Genomic DNA, 22,355 nt, shown 5'->3' with positions numbered 1-22,355 from the left:
AAGGGACATTATAGCTGGAGATCAACAAAAACTGATAAAGAAAACCTTCTCTCTGAAAACATACCTAGGTAAAATATTTGATTTCAAGATGACAAAAAATTACAATCTGAGACCTATTGATCTGAAGTCTGTTGCACTTCCACCTCTGTTAGGAACTGTCTGACAGAGAAAAACCATTGAATGAGGGACATTTTGGACTGAGTAACATAACCAAAAAGCAGCACTCCCTCTCTCAAGATACACTTAGAAAGCACTTGATTTCAAGGGGTGCCAGGAATTGAATGAGAAAATTGTCTAATAAGGGACATTTTTCACTGAGTAAAATATTCTAAAAAAGAGTCTACTCTCAAAATACTCTTTGAAAGAACTTGATTTTAAGGGGGCATCAGGATTTGAACCTGGGACCTCTTGATCTGCAGTCAAATGCTCTACCACTGAGCTATACCCCTCTACCAGAAAATATCTAAAGGTGGAAAAAAATATAATAAGGGACATTATAGCAGGAGATCAACAAAACTGATAAAGAAAACCTTCTCTCTGAAAACATACCTAGGTAAAATATTTGATTTCAAGATGACAAAACAATTACAATCTGAGACCTATTGATCTGAAGTCTGTTGCACTTCCACCTCTGTTAGGAACTGTCTGACAGAGAAAAACCATTGAATGAGGGACATTTTGGACTGAGTAACATAACCAAAAAAGCAGCACTCCCTCTCTCAAGATACACTTAGAAAGCACTTGATTTCAAGGGGTGCCAGGAATTGAATGTGAGAAATTGTCTAATAAGGGACATTTTTCACTGAGTAAAATATTCTAAAAAAAGAGTCTACTCTCAAAATACTCTTTGAAAGAACTTGATTTTAAGGGGGCATCAGGATTTAATCCTGGAACCTCTTGATCTGCAGTCAAATGCTCTACCACTGAGCTATACCCCCTCTGCTAGAAACTGTCTAAAGGTGGAAAAATTGTCTAATAAGGGAATTATAGCTGGAGATCAACAAAAACTGATAAAGAAAACCTTCTCTCTGAAAACATACCTAGGTAAAATATTTGATTTCAAGATGACAAAAAATTACAATCTGAGACCTATTGATCTGAAGTCTGTTGCACTTCCACCTCTGTTAGGAACTGTCTGACAGAGAAAAACCATTGAATGAGGGACATTTTGGACTGAGTAACATAACCAAAAAAGCAGCACTCCCTCTCTCAAGATACACTTAGAAAGCACTTGATTTCAAGGGGTGCCAGGAATTGAATGTGAGAAATTGTCTAATAAGGGATTTCACTGAGTAAAATATTCTAAAAAAGAGTCTACTCTCAAAATACTCTTTGAAAGAACTTGATTTTAAGGGGGCATCAGGATTTGAACCTGGGACCTCTTGATCTGCAGTCAAATGCTCTACCACTGAGCTATACCCCTCTGCCAGAAAATATCTAAAGGTGGAAAAAAATATAATAAGGGACATTATAGCAGGAGATCAACAAAAACTGATAAAGAAAACCTTCTCTCTGAAAACATACCTAGGTAAAATATTTGATTTCAAGATGACAAAACAATTACAATCTGAGACCTATTGATCTGAAGTCTGTTGCACTTCCACCTCTGTTAGGAACTGTCTGACAGAGAAAAACCATTGAATGAGGGACATTTTGGACTGAGTAACACAACCAAAAAAGCAGCACTCCCTCTCTCAAGATACACTTAGAAAGCACTTGATTTCAAGGGGTGCCAGGAATTGAATGTGAGAAATTGTCTAATAAGGGACATTTTTCACTGAGAAATATTCTAAAAAAAGAGTCTACTCTCAAAATACTCTTTGAAAGAACTTGATTTTAAGGGGGCATCAGGATTTAATCCTGGAACCTCTTGATCTGCAGTCAAATGCTCTACCACTGAGCTATACCCCCTCTGCTAGAAACTGTCTAAAGGTGGAAAAATTGTCTAATAAGGGAAATTATAGCTGGAGATCAACAAAAACTGATAAAGAACACCTTCTCTCTGAAAACATACCTAGGTAAAATATTTGATTTCAAGATGACAAAAAATTACAATCTGAGACCTATTGATCTGAAGTCTGTTGCACTTCCACCTCTGTTAGGAACTGTCTGACAGAGAAAAACCATTGAATGAGGGACATTTTGGACTGAGTAACATAACCAAAAAAGCAGCACTCCCTCTCTCAAGATACACTTAGAAAGCACTTGATTTCAAGGGGTGCCAGGAATTGAATGTGAGAAATTGTCTAATAAGGGACATTTTTCACTGAGTAAAATATTCTAAAAAGAGTCTACTCTCAAAATACTCTTTGAAAGAACTTGATTTTAAGGGGGCATCAGGATTTGAACCTGGGACCTCTTGATCTGCAGTCAAATGCTCTACCACTGAGCTATACCCCCTCTACCAGAAAAAATCTAAAGGTGGAAAAAATTATAATAAGGGACATTATAGCAGGAGATCAACAAAAACTGATAAAGAAAACCTTCTCTCTGAAAACATACCTAGGTAAAATATTTGATTTCAAGATGACAAAACAATTACAATCTGAGACCTATTGATCTGAAGTCTGTTGCACTTCCACCTCTGTTAGGAACTGTCTGACAGAGAAAAACCATTGAATGAGGGACATTTTGGACTGAGTAACATAACCAAAAAAGCAGCACTCCCTCTCTCAAGATACACTTAGAAAGCACTTGATTTCAAGGGGTGCCAGGAATTGAATGTGAGAAATTGTCTAATAAGGGACATTTTTCACTGAGTAAAATATTCTAAAAAAGAGTCTACTCTCAAAATACTCTTTGAAAGAACTTGATTTTAAGGGGGCATCAGGATTTAACCTGGAACCTCTTGATCTGCAGTCAAATGCTCTACCACTGAGCTATACCCCCTCTGCTAGAAACTGTCTAAAGGTGGAAAAAAAATCTAATAAGGGAAATTATAGCTGGAGATCAACAAAAACTGATAAAGAACACCTTCTCTCTGAAAACATACCTAGGTAAAATATTTGATTTCAAGATGACAAAAAATTACAATCTGAGACCTATTGATCTGAAGTCTGTTGCACTTCCACCTCTGTTAGGAACTGTCTGACAGAGAAAAACCATTGAATGAGGGACATTTTGGACTGAGTAACATAACCAAAAAAGCAGCACTCCCTCTCTCAAGATACACTTAGAAAGCACTTGATTTCAAGGGGTGCCAGGAATTGAATGTGAGAAATTGTCTAATAAGGGACATTTTTCACTGAGTAAAATATTCTAAAAAAAGAGTCTACTCTCAAAATACTCTTTGAAAGAACTTGATTTTAAGGGGGCATCAGGATTTGAACCTGGGACCTCTTGATCTGCAGTCAAATGCTCTACCACTGAGCTATACCCCCTCTACCAGAAAATATCTAAAGGTGGAAAAAATATATAATAAGGGACATTATAGCAGGAGATCAACAAAAACTGATAAAGAAAACCTTCTCTCTGAAAACATACCTAGGTAAAATATTTGATTTCAAGATGACAAAACAATTACAATCTGAGACCTATTGATCTGAAGTCTGTTGCACTTCCACCTCTGTTAGGAACTGTCTGACAGAGAAAAACCATTGAATGAGGGACATTTTGGACTGAGTAACATAACCAAAAAAGCAGCACTCCCTCTCTCAAGATACACTTAGAAAGCACTTGATTTCAAGGGGGTGCCAGGAATTGAATGTGAGAAATTGTCTAATAAGGGACATTTTTCACTGAGTAAAATATTCTAAAAAAAGAGTCTACTCTCAAAATACTCTTTGAAAGAACTTGATTTTAAGGGGGCATCAGGATTTGAACCTGGGACCTCTTGATCTGCAGTCAAATGCTCTACCACTGAGCTATACCCCCTCTGCCAGAAAATATCTAAAGGTGGAAAAAATTGTATAATAAGGGACATTATAGCAGGAGATCAACAAAAACTGATAAAGAAAACCTTCTCTCTGAAAACATACCTAGGTAAAATATTTGATTTCAAGATGACAAAACAATTACAATCTGAGACCTATTGATCTGAAGTCTGTTGCACTTCCACCTCTGTTAGGAACTGTCTGACAGAGAAAAACCATTGAATGAGGGACATTTTGGACTGAGTAACATAACCAAAAAAGCAGCACTCCCTCTCTCAAGATACACTTAGAAAGCACTTGATTTCAAGGGGTGCCAGGAATTGAATGTGAGAAATTGTCTAATAAGGGACATTTTTCACTGAGTAAAATATTCTAAAAAAGAGTCTACTCTCAAAATACTCTTTGAAAGAACTTGATTTTAAGGGGGCATCAGGATTTGAACCTGGGACCTCTTGATCTGCAGTCAAATGCTCTACCACTGAGCTATACCCCTCTGCCAGAAACTATCTAAAGGTGGAAAAAATGTATAATAAGGGACATTATAGCAGGAGATCAACAAAAACTGATAAAGAAAACCTTCTCTCTGAAAACATACCTAGGTAAAATATTTGATTTCAAGATGACAAAAAATTACAATCTGAGACCTATTGATCTGAAGTCTGTTGCACTTCCACCTCTGTTAGGAACTGTCTGACAGAGAAAAACCATTGAATGAGGGACATTTTGGACTGAGTAACATAACCAAAAAAGCAGCACTCCCTCTCTCAAGATACACTTAGAAAGCACTTGATTTCAAGGGGTGCCAGGAATTGAATGTGAGAAATTGTCTAATAAGGGACATTTTTCACTGAGTAAAATATTCTAAAAAAGAGTCTACTCTCAAAATACTCTTTGAAAGAACTTGATTTTAAGGGGGCATCAGGATTTGAACCTGGGACCTCTTGATCTGCAGTCAAATGCTCTACCACTGAGCTATACCCCTCTGCTAGAAACTGTCTAAAGGTGGAAAAAAAAATATAATAAGGGACATTATAGCTGGAGATCAACAAAAACTGATAAAGAAAACCTTCTCTCTGAAAACATACCTAGGTAAAATATTTGATTTCAAGATGACAAAAAATTACAATCTGAGACCTATTGATCTGAAGTCTGTTGCACTTCCACCTCTGTTAGGAACTGTCTGACAGAGAAAAACCATTGAATGAGGGACATTTTGGACTGAGTAACATAACCAAAAAAGCAGCACTCCCTCTCTCAAGATACACTTAGAAAGCACTTGATTTCAAGGGGTGCCAGGAATTGAATGTGAGAAATTGTCTAATAAGGGACATTTTTCACTGAGTAAAATATTCTAAAAAAAGAGTCTACTCTCAAAATACTCTTTGAAAGAACTTGATTTTAAGGGGGCATCAGGATTTGAACCTGGGACCTCTTGATCTGCAGTCAAATGCTCTACCACTGAGCTATACCCCTCTGCTAGAAACTATCTAAAGGTGGAAAAAAATATATAATAAGGGACATTATAGCAGGAGATCAACAAAAACTGATAAAGAAAACCTTCTCTCTGAAAACATACCTAGGTAAAATATTTGATTTCAAGATGACAAAACAATTACAATCTGAGACCTATTGATCTGAAGTCTGTTGCACTTCCACCTCTGTTAGGAACTGTCTGACAGAGAAAAACCATTGAATGAGGGACATTTTGGACTGAGTAACATAACCAAAAAAGCAGCACTCCCTCTCTCAAGATACACTTAGAAAGCACTTGATTTCAAGGGGGTGCCAGGAATTGAATGTGAGAAATTGTCTAATAAGGGACATTTTTCACTGAGTAAAATATTCTAAAAAAAGAGTCTACTCTCAAAATACTCTTTGAAAGAACTTGATTTTAAGGGGGCATCAGGATTTGAACCTGGGACCTCTTGATCTGCAGTCAAATGCTCTACCACTGAGCTATACCCCCTCTGCCAGAAACTATCTAAAGGTGGAAAAAATTATAATAAGGGACATTATAGCAGGAGATCAACAAAAACTGATAAAGAAAACCTTCTCTCTGAAAACATACCTAGGTAAAATATTTGATTTCAAGATGACAAAACAATTACAATCTGAGACCTATTGATCTGAAGTCTGTTGCACTTCCACCTCTGTTAGGAACTGTCTGACAGAGAAAAACCATTGAATGAGGGACATTTTGGACTGAGTAACACAACCAAAAAAGCAGCACTCCCTCTCTCAAGATACACTTAGAAAGCACTTGATTTCAAGGGGGTGCCAGGAATTGAATGTGAGAAATTGTCTAATAAGGGACATTTTTCACTGAGTAAAATATTCTAAAAAAAGAGTCTACTCTCAAAATACTCTTTGAAAGAACTTGATTTTAAGGGGGCATCAGGATTTAATCCTGGAACCTCTTGATCTGCAGTCAAATGCTCTACCACTGAGCTATACCCCTCTGCTAGAAACTGTCTAAAGGTGGAAAAATTGTCTAATAAGGGAAATTATAGCTGGAGATCAACAAAAACTGATAAAGAACACCTTCTCTCTGAAAACATACCTAGGTAAAATATTTGATTTCAAGATGACAAAAAATTACAATCTGAGACCTATTGATCTGAAGTCTGTTGCACTTCCACCTCTGTTAGGAACTGTCTGACAGAGAAAAACCATTGAATGAGGGACATTTTGGACTGAGTAACATAACCAAAAAAGCAGCACTCCCTCTCTCAAGATACACTTAGAAAGCACTTGATTTCAAGGGGGTGCCAGGAATTGAATGTGAGAAATTGTCTAATAAGGGACATTTTTCACTGAGTAAAATATTCTAAAAAAGAGTCCTCTACTCTCAAAATACTCTTTGAAAGCACTTGATTTTAAGGGGGCATCAGGATTTGAACCTGGGACCTCTTGATCTGCAGTCAAATGCTCTACCACTGAGCTATACCCCCTCTACCAGAAAAAATCTAAAGGTGGAAAAAATTATAATAAGGGACATTATAGCAGGAGATCAACAAAAACTGATAAAGAAAACCTTCTCTCTGAAAACATACCTAGGTAAAATATTTGATTTCAAGATGACAAAACAATTACAATCTGAGACCTATTGATCTGAAGTCTGTTGCACTTCCACCTCTGTTAGGAACTGTCTGACAGAGAAAAACCATTGAATGAGGGACATTTTGGACTGAGTAACATAACCAAAAAAGCAGCACTCCCTCTCTCAAGATACACTTAGAAAGCACTTGATTTCAAGGGGTGCCAGGAATTGAATGTGAGAAATTGTCTAATAAGGGACATTTTTCACTGAGTAAAATATTCTAAAAAAAGAGTCTACTCTCAAAATACTCTTTGAAAGAACTTGATTTTAAGGGGGCATCAGGATTTAATCCTGGAACCTCTTGATCTGCAGTCAAATGCTCTACCACTGAGCTATACCCCCTCTGCTAGAAACTGTCTAAAGGTGGAAAAATTGTCTAATAAGGGAAATTATAGCTGGAGATCAACAAAAACTGATAAAGAACACCTTCTCTCTGAAAACATACCTAGGTAAAATATTTGATTTCAAGATGACAAAAAATTACAATCTGAGACCTATTGATCTGAAGTCTGTTGCACTTCCACCTCTGTTAGGAACTGTCTGACAGAGAAAAACCATTGAATGAGGGACATTTTGGACTGAGTAACATAACCAAAAAAGCAGCACTCCCTCTCTCAAGATACACTTAGAAAGCACTTGATTTCAAGGGGGTGCCAGGAATTGAATGTGAGAAATTGTCTAATAAGGGATTTTTTTCACTGAGTAAAATATTCTAAAAAAAGAGTCTACTCTCAAAATACTCTTTGAAAGAACTTGATTTTAAGGGGGCATCAGGATTTGAACCTGGGACCTCTTGATCTGCAGTCAAATGCTCTACCACTGAGCTATACCCCCTCTGCCAGAAACTATCTAAAGGTGGAAAAAAATATAATAAGGGACATTATAGCAGGAGATCAACAAAAACTGATAAAGAAAACCTTCTCTCTGAAAACATACCTAGGTAAAATATTTGATTTCAAGATGACAAAACAATTACAATCTGAGACCTATTGATCTGAAGTCTGTTGCACTTCCACCTCTGTTAGGAACTGTCTGACAGAGAAAAACCATTGAATGAGGGACATTTTGGACTGAGTAACATAACCAAAAAAGCAGCACTCCCTCTCTCAAGATACACTTAGAAAGCACTTGATTTCAAGGGGGTGCCAGGAATTGAATGTGAGAAATTGTCTAATAAGGGACATTTTTCACTGAGTAAAATATTCTAAAAAAAGAGTCTACTCTCAAAATACTCTTTGAAAGAACTTGATTTTAAGGGGGCATCAGGATTTGAACCTGGGACCTCTTGATCTGCAGTCAAATGCTCTACCACTGAGCTATACCCCCTCTGCTAGAAACTGTCTAAAGGTGGAAAAATTGTCTAATAAGGGAAATTATAGCTGGAGATCAACAAAAACTGATAAAGAACACCTTCTCTCTGAAAACATACCTAGGTAAAATATTTGATTTCAAGATGACAAAAAATTACAATCTGAGACCTATTGATCTGAAGTCTGTTGCACTTCCACCTCTGTTAGGAACTGTCTGACAGAGAAAAACCATTGAATGAGGGACATTTTGGACTGAGTAACATAACCAAAAAAGCAGCACTCCCTCTCTCAAGATACACTTAGAAAGCACTTGATTTCAAGGGGGTGCCAGGAATTGAATGTGAGAAATTGTCTAATAAGGGATTTTTTTCACTGAGTAAAATATTCTAAAAAAAGAGTCTACTCTCAAAATACTCTTTGAAAGAACTTGATTTTAAGGGGGCATCAGGATTTGAACCTGGGACCTCTTGATCTGCAGTCAAATGCTCTACCACTGAGCTATACCCCCTCTACCAGAAAATATCTAAAGGTGGAAAAAATTATAATAAGGGACATTATAGCAGGAGATCAACAAAAACTGATAAAGAAAACCTTCTCTCTGAAAACATACCTAGGTAAAATATTTGATTTCAAGATGACAAAACAATTACAATCTGAGACCTATTGATCTGAAGTCTGTTGCACTTCCACCTCTGTTAGGAACTGTCTGACAGAGAAAAACCATTGAATGAGGGACATTTTGGACTGAGTAACATAACCAAAAAAGCAGCACTCCCTCTCTCAAGATACACTTAGAAAGCACTTGATTTCAAGGGGTGCCAGGAATTGAATGTGAGAAATTGTCTAATAAGGGACATTTTTCACTGAGTAAAATATTCTAAAAAAAGAGTCTACTCTCAAAATACTCTTTGAAAGAACTTGATTTTAAGGGGGCATCAGGATTTGAACCTGGGACCTCTTGATCTGCAGTCAAATGCTCTACCACTGAGCTATACCCCCTCTGCTAGAAACTGTCTAAAGGTGGAAAAAAATCTAATAAGGGAAATTATAGCTGGAGATCAACAAAAACTGATAAAGAACACCTTCTCTCTGAAAACATACCTAGGTAAAATATTTGATTTCAAGATGACAAAAAATTACAATCTGAGACCTATTGATCTGAAGTCTGTTGCACTTCCACCTCTGTTAGGAACTGTCTGACAGAGAAAAACCATTGAATGAGGGACATTTTGGACTGAGTAACATAACCAAAAAAGCAGCACTCCCTCTCTCAAGATACACTTAGAAAGCACTTGATTTCAAGGGGTGCCAGGAATTGAATGTGAGAAATTGTCTAATAAGGGACATTTTTTTCACTGAGTAAAATATTCTAAAAAAGAGTCTACTCTCAAAATACTCTTTGAAAGAACTTGATTTTAAGGGGGCATCAGGATTTGAACCTGGGACCTCTTGATCTGCAGTCAAATGCTCTACCACTGAGCTATACCCCCTCTGCTAGAAACTATCTAAAGGTGGAAAAAATTATAATAAGGGACATTATAGCAGGAGATCAACAAAAACTGATAAAGAAAACCTTCTCTCTGAAAACATACCTAGGTAAAATATTTGATTTCAAGATGACAAAACAATTACAATCTGAGACCTATTGATCTGAAGTCTGTTGCACTTCCACCTCTGTTAGGAACTGTCTGACAGAGAAAAACCATTGAATGAGGGACATTTTGGACTGAGTAACATAACCAAAAAAGCAGCACTCCCTCTCTCAAGATACACTTAGAAAGCACTTGATTTCAAGGGGTGCCAGGAATTGAATGTGAGAAATTGTCTAATAAGGGACATTTTTCACTGAGTAAAATATTCTAAAAAAGAGTCTACTCTCAAAATACTCTTTGAAAGAACTTGATTTTAAGGGGGCATCAGGATTTGAACCTGGAACCTCTTGATCTGCAGTCAAATGCTCTACCACTGAGCTATACCCCTCTGCTAGAAACTGTCTAAAGGTGGAAAAATTGTCTAATAAGGGAAATTATAGCTGGAGATCAACAAAAACTGATAAAGAACACCTTCTCTCTGAAAACATACCTAGGTAAAATATTTGATTTCAAGATGACAAAAAATTACAATCTGAGACCTATTGATCTGAAGTCTGTTGCACTTCCACCTCTGTTAGGAACTGTCTGACAGAGAAAAACCATTGAATGAGGGACATTTTGGACTGAGTAACATAACCAAAAAAGCAGCACTCCCTCTCTCAAGATACACTTAGAAAGCACTTGATTTCAAGGGGTGCCAGGAATTGAATGTGAGAAATTGTCTAATAAGGGACATTTTTCACTGAGTAAAATATTCTAAAAAAAGAGTCTACTCTCAAAATACTCTTTGAAAGAACTTGATTTTAAGGGGGCATCAGGATTTGAACCTGGGACCTCTTGATCTGCAGTCAAATGCTCTACCACTGAGCTATACCCCCTCTGCTAGAAACTATCTAAAGGTGGAAAAAATTATAATAAGGGACATTATAGCAGGAGATCAACAAAAACTGATAAAGAAAACCTTCTCTCTGAAAACATACCTAGGTAAAATATTTGATTTCAAGATGACAAAACAATTACAATCTGAGACCTATTGATCTGAAGTCTGTTGCACTTCCACCTCTGTTAGGAACTGTCTGACAGAGAAAAACCATTGAATGAGGGACATTTTGGACTGAGTAACATAACCAAAAAAGCAGCACTCCCTCTCTCAAGATACACTTAGAAAGCACTTGATTTCAAGGGGTGCCAGGAATTGAATGTGAGAAATTGTCTAATAAGGGACATTTTTCACTGAGTAAAATATTCTAAAAAAGAGTCTACTCTCAAAATACTCTTTGAAAGACTTGATTTTAAGGGGGCATCAGGATTTGAACCTGGGACCTCTTGATCTGCAGTCAAATGCTCTACCACTGAGCTATACCCCTCTGCTAGAAACTATCTAAAGGTGGAAAAAAATATATAATAAGGGACATTATAGCAGGAGATCAACAAAAACTGATAAAGAAAACCTTCTCTCTGAAAACATACCTAGGTAAAATATTTGATTTCAAGATGACAAAACAATTACAATCTGAGACCTATTGATCTGAAGTCTGTTGCACTTCCACCTCTGTTAGGAACTGTCTGACAGAGAAAAACCATTGAATGAGGGACATTTTGGACTGAGTAACATAACCAAAAAGCAGCACTCCCTCTCTCAAGATACACTTAGAAAGCACTTGATTTCAAGGGGTGCCAGGAATTGAATGTGAGAAATTGTCTAATAAGGGACATTTTTCACTGAGTAAAATATTCTAAAAAAAGAGTCTACTCTCAAAATACTCTTTGAAAGAACTTGATTTTAAGGGGGCATCAGGATTTAATCCTGGAACCTCTTGATCTGCAGTCAAATGCTCTACCACTGAGCTATACCCCCTCTGCTAGAAACTGTCTAAAGGTGGAAAAATTGTCTAATAAGGGAAATTATAGCTGGAGATCAACAAAAACTGATAAAGAACACCTTCTCTCTGAAAACATACCTAGGTAAAATATTTGATTTCAAGATGACAAAAAATTACAATCTGAGACCTATTGATCTGAAGTCTGTTGCACTTCCACCTCTGTTAGGAACTGTCTGACAGAGAAAAACCATTGAATGAGGGACATTTTGGACTGAGTAACATAACCAAAAAAGCAGCACTCCCTCTCTCAAGATACACTTAGAAAGCACTTGATTTCAAGGGGTGCCAGGAATTGAACGTGAGAAATTGTCTAATAAGGGATTTTTTCACTGAGTAAAATATTCTAAAAAAGAGTCCTCTACTCTCAAAATACTCTTTGAAAGCACTTGATTTTAAGGGGGCATCAGGATTTGAACCTGGGACCTCTTGATCTGCAGTCAAATGCTCTACCACTGAGCTATACCCCTCTACCAGAAAAAATCTAAAGGTGGAAAAAATTATAATAAGGGACATTATAGCAGGAGATCAACAAAAACTGATAAAGAAAACCTTCTCTCTGAAAACATACCTAGGTAAAATATTTGATTTCAAGATGACAAAACAATTACAATCTGAGACCTATTGATCTGAAGTCTGTTGCACTTCCACCTCTGTTAGGAACTGTCTGACAGAGAAAAACCATTGAATGAGGGACATTTTGGACTGAGTAACATAACCAAAAAAGCAGCACTCCCTCTCTCAAGATACACTTAGAAAGCACTTGATTTCAAGGGGTGCCAGGAATTGAATGTGAGAAATTGTCTAATAAGGGACATTTTTCACTGAGTAAAATATTCTAAAAAAGAGTCTACTCTCAAAATACTCTTTGAAAGAACTTGATTTTAAGGGGGCATCAGGATTTGAACCTGGGACCTCTTGATCTGCAGTCAAATGCTCTACCACTGAGCTATACCCCTCTGCCAGAAACTATCTAAAGGTGGAAAAAAATATAATAAGGGACATTATAGCAGGAGATCAACAAAAACTGATAAAGAAAACCTTCTCTCTGAAAACATACCTAGGTAAAATATTTGATTTCAAGATGACAAAACAATTACAATCTGAGACCTATTGATCTGAAGTCTGTTGCACTTCCACCTCTGTTAGGAACTGTCTGACAGAGAAAAACCATTGAATGAGGGACATTTTGGACTGAGTAACATAACCAAAAAAGCAGCACTCCCTCTCTCAAGATACACTTAGAAAGCACTTGATTTCAAGGGGTGCCAGGAATTGAATGTGAGAAATTGTCTAATAAGGGACATTTTTCACTGAGTAAAATATTCTAAAAAAAGAGTCTACTCTCAAAATACTCTTTGAAAGAACTTGATTTTAAGGGGGCATCAGGATTTGAACCTGGGACCTCTTGATCTGCAGTCAAATGCTCTACCACTGAGCTATACCCCCTCTGCTAGAAACTATCTAAAGGTGGAAAAAAATATCTAATAAGGGAAATTATAGCTGGAGATCAACAAAAACTGATAAAGAACACCTTCTCTCTGAAAACATACCTAGGTAAAATATTTGATTTCAAGATGACAAAAAATTACAATCTGAGACCTATTGATCTGAAGTCTGTTGCACTTCCACCTCTGTTAGGAACTGTCTGACAGAGAAAAACCATTGAATGAGGGACATTTTGGACTGAGTAACATAACCAAAAAAGCAGCACTCCCTCTCTCAAGATACACTTAGAAAGCACTTGATTTCAAGGGGGTGCCAGGAATTGAATGTGAGAAATTGTCTAATAAGGGACATTTTTCACTGAGTAAAATATTCTAAAAAAGAGTCCTCTACTCTCAAAATACTCTTTGAAAGCACTTGATTTTAAGGGGGCATCAGGATTTGAACCTGGGACCTCTTGATCTGCAGTCAAATGCTCTACCACTGAGCTATACCCCTCTACCAGAAAAAATCTAAAGGTGGAAAAAAAATATAATAAGGGACATTATAGCAGGAGATCAACAAAAACTGATAAAGAAAACCTTCTCTCTGAAAACATACCTAGGTAAAATATTTGATTTCAAGATGACAAAACAATTACAATCTGAGACCTATTGATCTGAAGTCTGTTGCACTTCCACCTCTGTTAGGAACTGTCTGACAGAGAAAAACCATTGAATGAGGGACATTTTGGACTGAGTAACATAACCAAAAAAGCAGCACTCCCTCTCTCAAGATACACTTAGAAAGCACTTGATTTCAAGGGGTGCCAGGAATTGAATGTGAGAAATTGTCTAATAAGGGACATTTTTCACTGAGTAAAATATTCTAAAAAAAGAGTCTACTCTCAAAATACTCTTTGAAAGAACTTGATTTTAAGGGGGCATCAGGATTTGAACCTGGGACCTCTTGATCTGCAGTCAAATGCTCTACCACTGAGCTATACCCCTCTGCCAGAAACTATCTAAAGGTGGAAAAAAATATAATAAGGGACATTATAGCAGGAGATCAACAAAAACTGATAAAGAAAACCTTCTCTCTGAAAACATACCTAGGTAAAATATTTGATTTCAAGATGACAAAACAATTACAATCTGAGACCTATTGATCTGAAGTCTGTTGCACTTCCACCTCTGTTAGGAACTGTCTGACAGAGAAAAACCATTGAATGAGGGACATTTTGGACTGAGTAACATAACCAAAAAAGCAGCACTCCCTCTCTCAAGATACACTTAGAAAGCACTTGATTTCAAGGGGGTGCCAGGAATTGAATGTGAGAAATTGTCTAATAAGGGACATTTTTCACTGAGTAAAATATTCTAAAAAAAGAGTCTACTCTCAAAATACTCTTTGAAAGAACTTGATTTTAAGGGGGCATCAGGATTTAACCTGGAACCTCTTGATCTGCAGTCAAATGCTCTACCACTGAGCTATACCCCCTCTGCTAGAAACTGTCTAAAGGTGGAAAAAAATCTAATAAGGGAAATTATAGCTGGAGATCAACAAAAACTGATAAAGAACACCTTCTCTCTGAAAACATACCTAGGTAAAATATTTGATTTCAAGATGACAAAAAATTACAATCTGAGACCTATTGATCTGAAGTCTGTTGCACTTCCACCTCTGTTAGGAACTGTCTGACAGAGAAAAACCATTGAATGAGGGACATTTTGGACTGAGTAACATAACCAAAAAAGCAGCACTCCCTCTCTCAAGATACACTTAGAAAGCACTTGATTTCAAGGGGGTGCCAGGAATTGAATGTGAGAAATTGTCTAATAAGGGACATTTTTCACTGAGTAAAATATTCTAAAAAAAGAGTCTACTCTCAAAATACTCTTTGAAAGAACTTGATTTTAAGGGGGCATCAGGATTTGAACCTGGGACCTCTTGATCTGCAGTCAAATGCTCTACCACTGAGCTATACCCCTCTACCAGAAAAAATCTAAAGGTGGAAAAAAAATATAATAAGGGACATTATAGCAGGAGATCAACAAAAACTGATAAAGAAAACCTTCTCTCTGAAAACATACCTAGGTAAAATATTTGATTTCAAGATGACAAAACAATTACAATCTGAGACCTATTGATCTGAAGTCTGTTGCACTTCCACCTCTGTTAGGAACTGTCTGACAGAGAAAAACCATTGAATGAGGGACATTTTGGACTGAGTAACATAACCAAAAAAGCAGCACTCCCTCTCTCAAGATACACTTAGAAAGCACTTGATTTCAAGGGGTGCCAGGAATTGAATGTGAGAAATTGTCTAATAAGGGACATTTTTCACTGAGTAAAATATTCTAAAAAAAGAGTCTACTCTCAAAATACTCTTTGAAAGAACTTGATTTTAAGGGGGCATCAGGATTTGAACCTGGGACCTCTTGATCTGCAGTCAAATGCTCTACCACTGAGCTATACCCCCTCTGCCAGAAACTATCTAAAGGTGGAAAAAATTATAATAAGGGACATTATAGCAGGAGATCAACAAAAACTGATAAAGAAAACCTTCTCTCTGAAAACATACCTAGGTAAAATATTTGATTTCAAGATGACAAAACAATTACAATCTGAGACCTATTGATCTGAAGTCTGTTGCACTTCCACCTCTGTTAGGAACTGTCTGACAGAGAAAAACCATTGAATGAGGGACATTTTGGACTGAGTAACATAACCAAAAAAGCAGCACTCCCTCTCTCAAGATACACTTAGAAAGCACTTGATTTCAAGGGGTGCCAGGAATTGAATGTGAGAAATTGTCTAATAAGGGACATTTTTCACTGAGTAAAATATTCTAAAAAAAGAGTCTACTCTCAAAATACTCTTTGAAAGAACTTGATTTTAAGGGGGCATCAGGATTTGAACCTGGGACCTCTTGATCTGCAGTCAAATGCTCTACCACTGAGCTATACCCCCTCTGCTAGAAACTATCTAAAGGTGGAAAAAATTATAATAAGGGACATTATAGCAGGAGATCAACAAAAACTGATAAAGAAAACCTTCTCTCTGAAAACATACCTAGGTAAAATATTTGATTTCAAGATGACAAAACAATTCAATCTGAGACCTATTGATCTGAAGTCTGTTGCACTTCCACCTCTGTTAGGAACTGTCTGACAGAGAAAAACCATTGAATGAGGGACATTTTGGACTGAGTAACATAACCAAAAAAGCAGCACTCCCTCTCTCAAGATACACTTAGAAAGCACTTGATTTCAAGGGGTGCCAGGAATTGAATGTGAGAAATTGTCTAATAAGGGACATTTTTCACTGAGTAAAATATTCTAAAAAAAGAGTCTACTCTCAAAATACTCTTTGAAAGAACTTGATTTTAAGGGGGCATCAGGATTTAATCCTGGAACCTCTTGATCTGCAGTCAAATGCTCTACCACTGAGCTATACCCCCTCTGCTAGAAACTGTCTAAAGGTGGAAAAATTGTCTAATAAGGGAAATTATAGCTGGAGATCAACAAAAACTGATAAAGAACACCTTCTCTCTGAAAACATACCTAGGTAAAATATTTGATTTCAAGATGACAAAAAATTACAATCTGAGACCTATTGATCTGAAGTCTGTTGCACTTCCACCTCTGTTAGGAACTGTCTGACAGAGAAAAACCATTGAATGAGGGACATTTTGGACTGAGTAACATAACCAAAAAAGCAGCACTCCCTCTCTCAAGATACACTTAGAAAGCACTTGATTTCAAGGGGTGCCAGGAATTGAATGTGAGAAATTGTCTAATAAGGGACATTTTTCACTGAGTAAAATATTCTAAAAAAAGAGTCTACTCTCAAAATACTCTTTGAAAGAACTTGATTTTAAGGGGGCATCAGGATTTGAACCTGGGACCTCTTGATCTGCAGTCAAATGCTCTACCACTGAGCTATACCCCCTCTGCTAGAAACTGTCTAAAGGTGGAAAAAAATGTCTAATAAGGGACATTATAGCTGGAGATCAACAAAAACTGATAAAGAACACCTTCTCTCTGAAAACATACCTAGGTAAAATATTTGATTTCAAGATGACAAAAAATTACAATCTGAGACCTATTGATCTGAAGTCTGTTGCACTTCCACCTCTGTTAGGAACTGTCTGACAGAGAAAAACCATTGAATGAGGGACATTTTGGACTGAGTAACATAACCAAAAAGCAGCACTCCCTCTCTCAAGATACACTTAGAAAGCACTTGATTTCAAGGGGTGCCAGGAATTGAATGTGAGAAATTGTCTAATAAGGGACATTTTTCACTGAGTAAAATATTCTAAAAAAGAGTCTACTCTCAAAATACTCTTTGAAAGAACTTGATTTTAAGGGGGCATCAGGATTTGAACCTGGGACCTCTTGATCTGCAGTCAAATGCTCTACCACTGAGCTATACCCCGTCTGCTAGAAACTGTCTAAAGGTGGAAAAATTGTCTAATAAGGGAAATTATAGCTGGAGATCAACAAAAACTGATAAAGAAAACCTTCTCTCTGAAAACATACCTAGGTAAAATATTTGATTTCAAGATGACAAAAAATTACAATCTGAGACCTATTGATCTGAAGTCTGTTGCACTTCCACCTCTGTTAGGAACTGTCTGACAGAGAAAAACCATTGAATGAGGGACATTTTGGACTGAGTAACATAACCAAAAAAGCAGCACTCCCTCTCTCAAGATACACTTAGAAAGCACTTGATTTCAAGGGGTGCCAGGAATTGAATGTGAGAAATTGTCTAATAAGGGACATTTTTCACTGAGTAAAATATTCTAAAAAAAGAGTCTACTCTCAAAATACTCTTTGAAAGAACTTGATTTTAAGGGGGCATCAGGATTTGAACCTGGGACCTCTTGATCTGCAGTCAAATGCTCTACCACTGAGCTATACTCCCTCTACCAGAAAAATCTAAAGGTGGAAAAAAATTATAATAAGGGACATTATAGCAGGAGATCAACAAAAACTGATAAAGAAAACCTTCTCTCTGAAAACATACCTAGGTAAAATATTTGATTTCAAGATGACAAAACAATTACAATCTGAGACCTATTGATCTGAAGTCTGTTGCACTTCCACCTCTGTTAGGAACTGTCTGACAGAGAAAAACCATTGAATGAGGGACATTTTGGACTGAGTAACATAACCAAAAAAGCAGCACTCCCTCTCTCAAGATACACTTAGAAAGCACTTGATTTCAAGGGGGTGCCAGGAATTGAATGTGAGAAATTGTCTAATAAGGGACATTTTTCACTGAGTAAAATATTCTAAAAAAAGAGTCTACTCTCAAAATACTCTTTGAAAGAACTTGATTTTAAGGGGGCATCAGGATTTGAACCTGGGACCTCTTGATCTGCAGTCAAATGCTCTACCACTGAGCTATACCCCCTCTGCCAGAAACTGTCTAAAGGTGGAAAAATTGTCTAATAAGGGAAATTATAGCTGGAGATCAACAAAAACTGATAAAGAACACCTTCTCTCTGAAAACATACCTAGGTAAAATATTTGATTTCAAGATGACAAAAAATTACAATCTGAGACCTATTGATCTGAAGTCTGTTGCACTTCCACCTCTGTTAGGAACTGTCTGACAGAGAAAAACCATTGAATGAGGGACATTTTGGACTGAGTAACATAACCAAAAAAGCAGCACTCCCTCTCTCAAGATACACTTAGAAAGCACTTGATTTCAAGGGGGTGCCAGGAATTGAATGTGAGAAATTGTCTAATAAGGGACATTTTTCACTGAGTAAAATATTCTAAAAAAAGAGTCTACTCTCAAAATACTCTTTGAAAGAACTTGATTTTAAGGGGGCATCAGGATTTGAACCTGGGACCTCTTGATCTGCAGTCAAATGCTCTACCACTGAGCTATACCCCTCTGCCAGAAACTATCTAAAGGTGGAAAAAATTATAATAAGGGACATTATAGCAGGAGATCAACAAAAACTGATAAAGAAAACCTTCTCTCTGAAAACATACCTAGGTAAAATATTTGATTTCAAGATGACAAAACAATTACAATCTGAGACCTATTGATCTGAAGTCTGTTGCACTTCCACCTCTGTTAGGAACTGTCTGACAGAGAAAAACCATTGAATGAGGGACATTTTGGACTGAGTAACATAACCAAAAAAGCAGCACTCCCTCTCTCAAGATACACTTAGAAAGCACTTGATTTCAAGGGGGTGCCAGGAATTGAATGTGAGAAATTGTCTAATAAGGGACATTTTTCACTGAGTAAAATATTCTAAAAAAAGAGTCTACTCTCAAAATACTCTTTGAAAGAACTTGATTTTAAGGGGGCATCAGGATTTGAACCTGGGACCTCTTGATCTGCAGTCAAATGCTCTACCACTGAGCTATACCCCCTCTGCCAGAAACTATCTAAAGGTGGAAAAAATATATAATAAGGGACATTATAGCAGGAGATCAACAAAAACTGATAAAGAAAACCTTCTCTCTGAAAACATACCTAGGTAAAATATTTGATTTCAAGATGACAAAAAATTACAATCTGAGACCTATTGATCTGAAGTCTGTTGCACTTCCACCTCTGTTAGGAACTGTCTGACAGAGAAAACCATTGAATGAGGGACATTTTGGACTGAGTAACATAACCAAAAAGCAGCACTCCCTCTCTCAAGATACACTTAGAAAGCACTTGATTTCAAGGGGTGCCAGGAATTGAATGTGAGAAATTGTCTAATAAGGGACATTTTTCACTGAGTAAAATATTCTAAAAAAAGAGTCTACTCTCAAAATACTCTTTGAAAGAACTTGATTTTAAGGGGGCATCAGGATTTGAACCTGGGACCTCTTGATCTGCAGTCAAATGCTCTACCACTGAGCTATACCCCTCTACCAGAAAAAATCTAAAGGTGGAAAAAATTATAATAAGGGACATTATAGCAGGAGATCAACAAAAACTGATAAAGAAAACCTTCTCTCTGAAAACATACCTAGGTAAAATATTTGATTTCAAGATGACAAAACAATTACAATCTGAGACCTATTGATCTGAAGTCTGTTGCACTTCCACCTCTGTTAGGAACTGTCTGACAGAGAAAAACCATTGAATGAGGGACATTTTGGACTGAGTAACATAACCAAAAAAGCAGCACTCCCTCTCTCAAGATACACTTAGAAAGCACTTGATTTCAAGGGGTGCCAGGAATTGAATGTGAGAAATTGTCTAATAAGGGACATTTTTCACTGAGTAAAATATTCTAAAAAAAGAGTCTACTCTCAAAATACTCTTTGAAAGAACTTGATTTTAAGGGGGCATCAGGATTTGAACCTGGGACCTCTTGATCTGCAGTCAAATGCTCTACCACTGAGCTATACCCCTCTGCTAGAAACTATCTAAAGGTGGAAAAAATATATAATAAGGGACATTATAGCAGGAGATCAACAAAAACTGATAAAGAAAACCTTCTCTCTGAAAACATACCTAGGTAAAATATTTGATTTCAAGATGACAAAACAATTACAATCTGAGACCTATTGATCTGAAGTCTGTTGCACTTCCACCTCTGTTAGGAACTGTCTGACAGAGAAAAACCATTGAATGAGGGACATTTTGGACTGAGTAACATAACCAAAAAAGCAGCACTCCCTCTCTCAAGATACACTTAGAAAGCACTTGATTTCAAGGGGTGCCAGGAATTGAATGTGAGAAATTGTCTAATAAGGGACATTTTTCACTGAGTAAAATATTCTAAAAAAAGAGTCTACTCTCAAAATACTCTTTGAAAGAACTTGATTTTAAGGGGGCATCAGGATTTAATCCTGGAACCTCTTGATCTGCAGTCAAATGCTCTACCACTGAGCTATACCCCTCTGCTAGAAACTGTCTAAAGGTGGAAAAATTGTCTAATAAGGGAAATTATAGCTGGAGATCAACAAAAACTGATAAAGAACACCTTCTCTCTGAAAACATACCTAGGTAAAATATTTGATTTCAAGATGACAAAAAATTACAATCTGAGACCTATTGATCTGAAGTCTGTTGCACTTCCACCTCTGTTAGGAACTGTCTGACAGAGAAAAACCATTGAATGAGGGACATTTTGGACTGAGTAACATAACCAAAAAAGCAGCAGCACTCCCTCTCTCAAGATACACTTAGAAAGCACTTGATTTCAAGGGGGTGCCAGGAATTGAATGTGAGAAATTGTCTAATAAGGGACATTTTTCACTGAGTAAAATATTCTAAAAAAAGAGTCTACTCTCAAAATACTCTTTGAAAGAACTTGATTTTAAGGGGGCATCAGGATTTGAACCTGGGACCTCTTGATCTGCAGTCAAATGCTCTACCACTGAGCTATACCCCTCTGCCAGAAACTATCTAAAGGTGGAAAAAATATATAATAAGGGACATTATAGCAGGAGATCAACAAAAACTGATAAAACCTTCTCTCTGAAAACCTTCTCTCTGAAAACATACCTAGGTAAAATATTTGATTTCAAGATGACAAAACAATTACAATCTGAGACCTATTGATCTGAAGTCTGTTGCACTTCCACCTCTTTTAGGAACTGTCTGACAGAGAAAAACCATTGAATGAGGGACATTTTGGACTGAGTAACACAACCAAAAAAGCAGCACTCCCTCTCTCAAGATACACTTAGAAAGCACTTGATTTCAAGGGGTGCCAGGAATTGAATGTGAGAAATTGTCTAATAAGGGACATTTTTCACTGAGTAAAATATTCTAAAAAAAGAGTGTCATGTTTTGTCATTTATTATCACGTCTTGTCCCTGTGCTTCCCATTCTATTCGTTTCCCTCTGCTGGTCTTATTAGGTTCTTTCCCTCTTTCTATCCCTCTCTCTCCCCCCCTCTCTCACTCTCTCGCTCTCTCTTCTCTCTATCGTTCCGTTCCTGCTCCCAGCTGTTCCTATTCCCCTAATCATCATTTAGCCTTCCCACACCTGTTCCCGATCCTTTTCCCTGATTAGAGTCCCTATTTCTCTCCTTGTTTCCCGTTTCTGCCCTGTCGGTTCCTTGTTTAGAATTCACCGTGCTGTGATTGTGTATCGCCCTGTCGTGTCGTGTTTTCCTCAGATGCTGCGTGGTGAGCAGGTGTCGTCTGTCTGGTTCAAGTGCCTTCCCGAGGCAACCTGCTGTTCACCTG

The 22,355-nt window shown here is 37.2% G+C and overlaps 44 non-coding genes across 44 annotated transcripts; all 44 read right to left on the bottom strand.

Annotated features, from left to right (window-relative positions):
* Window positions 1-377: 377 nt before the first annotated feature.
* trnac-gca lies at window positions 378-449 on the bottom strand. The gene has a single exon. It is a non-coding gene; the product is annotated as a tRNA-Cys (tRNA).
* Window positions 450-866: 417 nt separating this feature from the next.
* Window positions 867-938, bottom strand: trnac-gca. Its single transcript has one exon. It is a non-coding gene; the product is annotated as a tRNA-Cys (tRNA).
* A 413-nt stretch (window positions 939-1,351) lies between these two features.
* Window positions 1,352-1,423, bottom strand: trnac-gca. The gene has a single exon. It is a non-coding gene; the product is annotated as a tRNA-Cys (tRNA).
* A 416-nt stretch (window positions 1,424-1,839) lies between these two features.
* Window positions 1,840-1,911, bottom strand: trnac-gca. Its single transcript has one exon. It is a non-coding gene; the product is annotated as a tRNA-Cys (tRNA).
* Window positions 1,912-2,328: 417 nt separating this feature from the next.
* On the bottom strand, window positions 2,329-2,400 carry trnac-gca. Its single transcript has one exon. It is a non-coding gene; the product is annotated as a tRNA-Cys (tRNA).
* Window positions 2,401-2,818: 418 nt separating this feature from the next.
* On the bottom strand, window positions 2,819-2,889 carry trnac-gca. Its single transcript has one exon. It is a non-coding gene; the product is annotated as a tRNA-Cys (tRNA).
* Window positions 2,890-3,308: 419 nt separating this feature from the next.
* trnac-gca lies at window positions 3,309-3,380 on the bottom strand. The gene has a single exon. It is a non-coding gene; the product is annotated as a tRNA-Cys (tRNA).
* Window positions 3,381-3,801: 421 nt separating this feature from the next.
* On the bottom strand, window positions 3,802-3,873 carry trnac-gca. Its single transcript has one exon. It is a non-coding gene; the product is annotated as a tRNA-Cys (tRNA).
* Window positions 3,874-4,293: 420 nt separating this feature from the next.
* Window positions 4,294-4,365, bottom strand: trnac-gca. Its single transcript has one exon. It is a non-coding gene; the product is annotated as a tRNA-Cys (tRNA).
* A 417-nt stretch (window positions 4,366-4,782) lies between these two features.
* Window positions 4,783-4,854, bottom strand: trnac-gca. The gene has a single exon. It is a non-coding gene; the product is annotated as a tRNA-Cys (tRNA).
* Window positions 4,855-5,273: 419 nt separating this feature from the next.
* Window positions 5,274-5,345, bottom strand: trnac-gca. The gene has a single exon. It is a non-coding gene; the product is annotated as a tRNA-Cys (tRNA).
* A 421-nt stretch (window positions 5,346-5,766) lies between these two features.
* On the bottom strand, window positions 5,767-5,838 carry trnac-gca. Its single transcript has one exon. It is a non-coding gene; the product is annotated as a tRNA-Cys (tRNA).
* A 420-nt stretch (window positions 5,839-6,258) lies between these two features.
* trnac-gca lies at window positions 6,259-6,330 on the bottom strand. The gene has a single exon. It is a non-coding gene; the product is annotated as a tRNA-Cys (tRNA).
* Window positions 6,331-6,751: 421 nt separating this feature from the next.
* trnac-gca lies at window positions 6,752-6,823 on the bottom strand. Its single transcript has one exon. It is a non-coding gene; the product is annotated as a tRNA-Cys (tRNA).
* A 419-nt stretch (window positions 6,824-7,242) lies between these two features.
* Window positions 7,243-7,314, bottom strand: trnac-gca. The gene has a single exon. It is a non-coding gene; the product is annotated as a tRNA-Cys (tRNA).
* A 420-nt stretch (window positions 7,315-7,734) lies between these two features.
* trnac-gca lies at window positions 7,735-7,806 on the bottom strand. Its single transcript has one exon. It is a non-coding gene; the product is annotated as a tRNA-Cys (tRNA).
* Window positions 7,807-8,226: 420 nt separating this feature from the next.
* trnac-gca lies at window positions 8,227-8,298 on the bottom strand. Its single transcript has one exon. It is a non-coding gene; the product is annotated as a tRNA-Cys (tRNA).
* A 420-nt stretch (window positions 8,299-8,718) lies between these two features.
* On the bottom strand, window positions 8,719-8,790 carry trnac-gca. The gene has a single exon. It is a non-coding gene; the product is annotated as a tRNA-Cys (tRNA).
* Window positions 8,791-9,209: 419 nt separating this feature from the next.
* On the bottom strand, window positions 9,210-9,281 carry trnac-gca. Its single transcript has one exon. It is a non-coding gene; the product is annotated as a tRNA-Cys (tRNA).
* A 419-nt stretch (window positions 9,282-9,700) lies between these two features.
* trnac-gca lies at window positions 9,701-9,772 on the bottom strand. The gene has a single exon. It is a non-coding gene; the product is annotated as a tRNA-Cys (tRNA).
* A 418-nt stretch (window positions 9,773-10,190) lies between these two features.
* trnac-gca lies at window positions 10,191-10,262 on the bottom strand. The gene has a single exon. It is a non-coding gene; the product is annotated as a tRNA-Cys (tRNA).
* Window positions 10,263-10,680: 418 nt separating this feature from the next.
* Window positions 10,681-10,752, bottom strand: trnac-gca. The gene has a single exon. It is a non-coding gene; the product is annotated as a tRNA-Cys (tRNA).
* A 417-nt stretch (window positions 10,753-11,169) lies between these two features.
* trnac-gca lies at window positions 11,170-11,241 on the bottom strand. The gene has a single exon. It is a non-coding gene; the product is annotated as a tRNA-Cys (tRNA).
* A 419-nt stretch (window positions 11,242-11,660) lies between these two features.
* trnac-gca lies at window positions 11,661-11,732 on the bottom strand. The gene has a single exon. It is a non-coding gene; the product is annotated as a tRNA-Cys (tRNA).
* Window positions 11,733-12,152: 420 nt separating this feature from the next.
* Window positions 12,153-12,224, bottom strand: trnac-gca. The gene has a single exon. It is a non-coding gene; the product is annotated as a tRNA-Cys (tRNA).
* Window positions 12,225-12,641: 417 nt separating this feature from the next.
* trnac-gca lies at window positions 12,642-12,713 on the bottom strand. The gene has a single exon. It is a non-coding gene; the product is annotated as a tRNA-Cys (tRNA).
* Window positions 12,714-13,131: 418 nt separating this feature from the next.
* trnac-gca lies at window positions 13,132-13,203 on the bottom strand. The gene has a single exon. It is a non-coding gene; the product is annotated as a tRNA-Cys (tRNA).
* Window positions 13,204-13,626: 423 nt separating this feature from the next.
* On the bottom strand, window positions 13,627-13,698 carry trnac-gca. Its single transcript has one exon. It is a non-coding gene; the product is annotated as a tRNA-Cys (tRNA).
* A 419-nt stretch (window positions 13,699-14,117) lies between these two features.
* trnac-gca lies at window positions 14,118-14,189 on the bottom strand. The gene has a single exon. It is a non-coding gene; the product is annotated as a tRNA-Cys (tRNA).
* A 419-nt stretch (window positions 14,190-14,608) lies between these two features.
* trnac-gca lies at window positions 14,609-14,679 on the bottom strand. The gene has a single exon. It is a non-coding gene; the product is annotated as a tRNA-Cys (tRNA).
* Window positions 14,680-15,098: 419 nt separating this feature from the next.
* Window positions 15,099-15,170, bottom strand: trnac-gca. Its single transcript has one exon. It is a non-coding gene; the product is annotated as a tRNA-Cys (tRNA).
* Window positions 15,171-15,589: 419 nt separating this feature from the next.
* Window positions 15,590-15,661, bottom strand: trnac-gca. Its single transcript has one exon. It is a non-coding gene; the product is annotated as a tRNA-Cys (tRNA).
* Window positions 15,662-16,080: 419 nt separating this feature from the next.
* trnac-gca lies at window positions 16,081-16,152 on the bottom strand. The gene has a single exon. It is a non-coding gene; the product is annotated as a tRNA-Cys (tRNA).
* Window positions 16,153-16,570: 418 nt separating this feature from the next.
* trnac-gca lies at window positions 16,571-16,642 on the bottom strand. Its single transcript has one exon. It is a non-coding gene; the product is annotated as a tRNA-Cys (tRNA).
* A 419-nt stretch (window positions 16,643-17,061) lies between these two features.
* trnac-gca lies at window positions 17,062-17,133 on the bottom strand. The gene has a single exon. It is a non-coding gene; the product is annotated as a tRNA-Cys (tRNA).
* Window positions 17,134-17,551: 418 nt separating this feature from the next.
* Window positions 17,552-17,623, bottom strand: trnac-gca. Its single transcript has one exon. It is a non-coding gene; the product is annotated as a tRNA-Cys (tRNA).
* Window positions 17,624-18,042: 419 nt separating this feature from the next.
* On the bottom strand, window positions 18,043-18,114 carry trnac-gca. Its single transcript has one exon. It is a non-coding gene; the product is annotated as a tRNA-Cys (tRNA).
* Window positions 18,115-18,534: 420 nt separating this feature from the next.
* trnac-gca lies at window positions 18,535-18,606 on the bottom strand. Its single transcript has one exon. It is a non-coding gene; the product is annotated as a tRNA-Cys (tRNA).
* Window positions 18,607-19,026: 420 nt separating this feature from the next.
* Window positions 19,027-19,098, bottom strand: trnac-gca. Its single transcript has one exon. It is a non-coding gene; the product is annotated as a tRNA-Cys (tRNA).
* A 419-nt stretch (window positions 19,099-19,517) lies between these two features.
* trnac-gca lies at window positions 19,518-19,589 on the bottom strand. The gene has a single exon. It is a non-coding gene; the product is annotated as a tRNA-Cys (tRNA).
* Window positions 19,590-20,006: 417 nt separating this feature from the next.
* trnac-gca lies at window positions 20,007-20,078 on the bottom strand. Its single transcript has one exon. It is a non-coding gene; the product is annotated as a tRNA-Cys (tRNA).
* Window positions 20,079-20,496: 418 nt separating this feature from the next.
* trnac-gca lies at window positions 20,497-20,568 on the bottom strand. The gene has a single exon. It is a non-coding gene; the product is annotated as a tRNA-Cys (tRNA).
* A 419-nt stretch (window positions 20,569-20,987) lies between these two features.
* trnac-gca lies at window positions 20,988-21,059 on the bottom strand. Its single transcript has one exon. It is a non-coding gene; the product is annotated as a tRNA-Cys (tRNA).
* A 422-nt stretch (window positions 21,060-21,481) lies between these two features.
* Window positions 21,482-21,553, bottom strand: trnac-gca. The gene has a single exon. It is a non-coding gene; the product is annotated as a tRNA-Cys (tRNA).
* Between the last annotated feature and the right edge of the window lie 802 nt (window positions 21,554-22,355).

Source organism: Oncorhynchus gorbuscha, unplaced genomic scaffold (genome assembly GCF_021184085.1).
Source record: "Oncorhynchus gorbuscha isolate QuinsamMale2020 ecotype Even-year unplaced genomic scaffold, OgorEven_v1.0 Un_scaffold_2513, whole genome shotgun sequence".
In the NCBI taxonomy this organism is placed as follows: domain Eukaryota; kingdom Metazoa; phylum Chordata; class Actinopteri; order Salmoniformes; family Salmonidae; genus Oncorhynchus; species Oncorhynchus gorbuscha.
The sequence above is the reverse complement of the archived record's forward strand: the minus strand, read 5'-3'. Positions and strand labels throughout refer to the sequence as shown.